At 41.8% G+C, this 4,809-nt stretch overlaps 1 protein-coding gene across 1 annotated transcript in view; it reads left to right on the top strand.

The window, feature by feature from the left end:
- The window catches only part of Mak (male germ cell-associated kinase), a 46,826-nt gene that overhangs the window by 658 nt on the left and 41,359 nt on the right, over nt 1-4,809 (top strand). The window lies entirely within an intron of this gene.

The raw sequence follows: 4,809 nt of genomic DNA, 5'->3' as shown, positions 1-4,809 counted from the left end.
CCCGCCCACGGCCCCCCACGGCCGTCCCCGCCAACCCGCGGGACGCCGGCCCCTGGAGGCGCTTCAGGTCCCTGGGAAAAGTGCGAGTGACCCGCGAAAGGACCTTGGGGTGGGAGGGGGGGCGGGTGGAGGGGGCGGCCGATGGCCCGTGAGGACCGACGGACAAACCGTGCGTACAGAACCCCTGTAAGAGGAACCTGCTTCTCGGGCTCGCGCTAACGGAGGGAACTGGAAGTAAATTGACTTAATTCTAACCAGAAAACAAAACCACCACCCCCTGTTCAGTGAAATAACCAGGCGACAGGGGAAGAAGTTTCGCCTTCAGCCTTGGCGCTCCAAAGCAACTTGGCCTGGAACGGGGTCTTTTCCTTGGAGTTGGACTTGGACTTGATCATTTGGGTGTTAAATAATTGGTGAATGTTGTTAGTACAGAGCATCGATGCTTTTATTTTTTTTTAGACACTGTATTTGTTTTCCTGTTATTCTAATTTTTGGAAACATTTCCCTTAGTGTGAAAGCCTTTTGTCTGTTAAGAGTTTTTTTGTTTTCCATGCTGGTAGTAACACGATCACGTGTTCTACCAAGCACAACCAAAGCTTATCTGCTCTGTGATTGGCAGCTAGTTTTACCCTCCATTTGCCCTTCATGTAATCCTCTTTGGTACCTAAGCTGCTTATTACCTGGCCAAAGCTGTTAAGAATAAGGCCCAAGTCTACCGCAATTGTGCACTTAGATAAAAATAAGAAAATGAGAGTAAGAATAAATTATGAATATTTATTTGGTGAAGTTCTATAACTGAGACTAAATATTTCCTTGAAATTGGCATATATTCAAGTGACCCTTAGGAAAGTAAAAAAAAAATGTGCAGATTAAAAAAAATAGTGCAGATTGATAGTAGAAAATTCTGAGTTCTTAATTCATTTAATTGTGGATCCTGCTGAATTAATGAAGGATCATACTTATACTGCATGTACTTGGGTCTTCTTTGGTGTTGCACATATATGTACTCATGCACATACATTGTTAATGCATCCCTATTTTGCAGAATTAATTTCCCAAAGGTCAATGGTTATGAGTAGATATAACTTGTAGAGAAGTACTATTGATGTTGGAGAATCAGAGATAGTCTATGTTCCTTTCATTACATGTAGTACTATTCCAGTAATTGCTTTATAACCTTGACATTTGACACTAATAAAACCAGTTGTTTGTGCTAGGCATCGGTGATTCACACCTCTAGCCCTATCTACACAGGAGGCTGAGAGCTGAGGATTATGGTTCAAAGACATCTTGGGCAGGAAAATTCATGAGACTCTTATTTCCAGTTAACCATTAGTAACTGGAAGGGGAGGTGTGGAGCAAGTGGTAGAGTGCTAGCCTTGAGCAAAAAAGCTCAGGGACAGTGCCCATGTCCTGAGTTCAAGCCCTAGGACTGGCACAAAATCCAACAAGAAAAAAAAAACTAGTTGTGTGCATAGGAATATTGACTTTTTCGCACAACCTTCTTATCTATGGCTTATGCCTTCTCTTGTTTGCTGTAGGCCATATTTTCCTGGGTTAGACTGGATAGCTGAAACTGGATAGCTGCTTGTTTTTGTTTTAACTAACATGGTTCAAAAGAGGCCTTTCTAGAGTTTGGTGTGAGAGCATGTAATCTTGTGTTACCAAAGGCTAGAGATGGCTTAAACTGGACAGGTTCTCAGTGCTGGCTATCAGTCTGACCTTTCAGAATCTTTAATTTCCACCATCAAACAGAAGCTGGGACATGGTCGCATATTTGTTGATTCTTTCTTAAGTATATGCTCTCATAGAGCCATCCAAAGTTGAAAGAAAATGAGGTTTCCAGAATAGCTGCTTCAGAAATGCCTGGGCTTCCAGGTCAGTGCAGAAAGACAGCAGTGATTCAGTGGTCTGCTTTTCCCACCTCAAGGTAATGGTGATAGGGGCATATGAGGAGCCCAGTGGTGGAAGAGACAGAGGTAGTGCATTCCACTGTTTTCGGTTGTTGGGCAAATGCAAGGTATATTTTGTTGTTTGCAGTACCCCCTTACCTCTCTGCATTTGTTCCTACCTCCCAGGTTACATCCCATCCCAGACCCCAATGATAGTCTATCTTTCATCCCCTTTTCAAGCACTATGTTCTTTTGCATTGTTGCTCAGTGACCTTCTTCTTCCCAAGTCAATGTTTGTCCTCAGGCCTTACCTTAAAAGTCATTCGTGCTGTACCTTTGGCTCACACCTGTAACTCTACTCAGGAGGCTGAGATGTGAACATCACCATTTAAAGCAGCCCCAGCAGACAAATCTGAGAGACTCTTATCACAAATTCACCAGCCAAAAAGCATAAGTGGAGGTATGGTTCAAGTGGTAAAGCAACAGCTTTGAGCCCTGAGTTCAATCCCCTGTATTCTCTCTCTCTCTCTCTTTCACACACACACACACACACCCCTACACACACACACACACACACACACACACACAGAATTAGCTTAACAGAAAGTGATACTATTAAACTATTACATTTTTGAATTAAATTCTTTTTATGCAAAAAAGCTAACAAGTTTTTCCCGTAACCTCCCAAATTCTCTTGTCTCATGCTTACTTTCTCTTGCCTCTTTCTAGGATTTTTTTCCCCACAACATCCTTCCAGGAATGTGGATGACACAGATGCAGCCCTGGTTTTCAGGGCAGGGCAGTAGTACCTTGTGCCTGTGCCAGCTGGCCAGCAGGATGTTGGTGTTTCTGAGAGAGGAGCTTGGATAGGAATGTTAAGTGTGGAGCACTGTTTGGTTTTAGCTGTAGGAGCAATGCTTCTTCTAGCTGCTTCAGTGATTGGAAAAGCGTGGCACAGTGTCATCAGAATTGGGTTGTTTGTAATGTAGGGATTACATGCAAGAACTAAACAGCTTCAACTCTATCACACGTACTAGACTGACTCCATCATTGATTCTCTGATTGGTCATAGACAGATCATTTTAAACCTTCTCTCACATGAAGAACACGATAGTTCTTTGCACAATATAGTCTCTATATTATTACCTAATCAAAAAGGATAAGTAAACCTAGAGAGAATGAATGTATTTTCTCAAGAGACAGGTGTATATCATCTTAATTGGGAGGTGAGAAAGAATGGGTAAGCATCTAATATGCTGGTAAAATGGTAAGAAATAGATTTAAATTCCTGTGTTGTTAAGTCACAGCACAGCTCAAAAGAACTTCCAGGAAGTGGCGCTGTGGCTCAAGCAGTAGAGTGTTCACCTTGAGCTGAAGAGCGCAGGGACAGCGCTCAGGCCCAGAGTTCAAGCCCCACAACCAAAAAAAAGAACTTCCAAAACTGGATTTGTGTCTAGCATGGGTTTGCTCATGCTTGAAATTCTAGCTAGAAGGCTGTGATCTAAGGATCAAAGTTGGAAGCCAGCCTGGGCAGAAAAGTCCATGAAACTCTAATCTCCATTCAAACACCAAAAAGCTGAAAGTGGAGGTATAGCTCAAGTGGGTAAAGCACCGGCCTTGAGCAAAAAAGCTAAAGCTAATGGACAGCACCTAGGCTCAGGAATGGAAGTTGTTGGGGGGGGGAGGGGGGAGGAACCTTGCTTATAAGACAAAGGAAAACAAAAATTGAGAAAAACAAATATGTAGTTTAGTTTGGAGCCACATATAGAGATGCTGCCCTTCTTCCTTTCTTTATATTACTAGCTAGTAGTTTGATTTTAGGGTTTATTTTGTTGGTCATGGGGCTGGAACTTGGGGCCTGGGTGCTGTCCCTGAGCAATTTTGCCCAAGGCTAATGCCCTACCACTTTGAGCCACAGCACTACTTCTGGTTTTATGGTGTTTAATTGGAGATAAGAGTCTCACAGGCTCTCCTGCCTGGGCTGGCTTTGTACTGTGATCCTCAGATCTCAGCCTCCTGAGTAGCTAGCATTACAGCCTGGCTTAATAGCTAGTACCTAGAATCAGTGTCTGTTCATAATATAAAGACCTTTTGGAAAAACTATTCTTTTTTCCTTTCTTTACAAATGGGAAGCCTTTGGGTGATAGTTGTTAAGACCTTTAGTTTAGGCTTAAACTAAGGAAAAATGCAGAACCCCCTAAATAGGAATAGAATCTACTGATGAGCTTTTTTTTTTCAAGGAGTGAATTATTGTCCATGTGTCTTTGGGAAGGTTATCATCTAGGTGAAGTAAGATACATGTTAAGTCAGTATGCACTTCCTGTTACTTAGCCCACGTGATTCTGATGGAATTTCCTGTAAACACATGCATTCTTGCAAACACATGCATTCCTGAAGACAGGAAACCACAATTATGCACATGTGTGTGCTACCTCCTTCAGAAAGCCTGGCTGTAGAAATCGGAGATATTTTGACAACTACAACATGTTCTTTAAACTTTTTTTTAGTGGTGCCATATATTTTGTTACTGTCTGCAACTAAGTATCAAGTCTTGTAAGAGAGTAAGAAATTTTTAAAAGCAAAAGAAGAATGCCAAATAGGTATGAATTGAACATCAGTTCCTTGAAATATAGAACTAAAATATAACAACAGGAGGGAATTGTTGAACATTATATAAAGACTGGCAGACACTAAGGTACATGTGTCTTGTTTTATTTATTTGCAGTAAACTATTGAAACAAAGCTTTTAATATACACGGGTCTATAACCACTTATCCACAATTTTGAAATCCACAGTGCTCTGAAAAATGAAATTGATGTAGCTTACTGTCAGAGCACCTGCCTAGCTTTTCCTGTAAAGTGAGAGTCAGATTCTTGCCTAGCATGAGTAAGGCTCTGGGTTTGAGCACTAGTAATT

The sequence above is a fragment of the Dipodomys ordii genome, unplaced genomic scaffold, assembly GCF_000151885.1.
Source record: "Dipodomys ordii isolate 6190 unplaced genomic scaffold, Dord_2.0 Scaffold32, whole genome shotgun sequence".
Lineage (NCBI taxonomy): Eukaryota > Metazoa > Chordata > Mammalia > Rodentia > Heteromyidae > Dipodomys > Dipodomys ordii.
The sequence above is the reverse complement of the archived record's forward strand: the minus strand, read 5'-3'. Positions and strand labels throughout refer to the sequence as shown.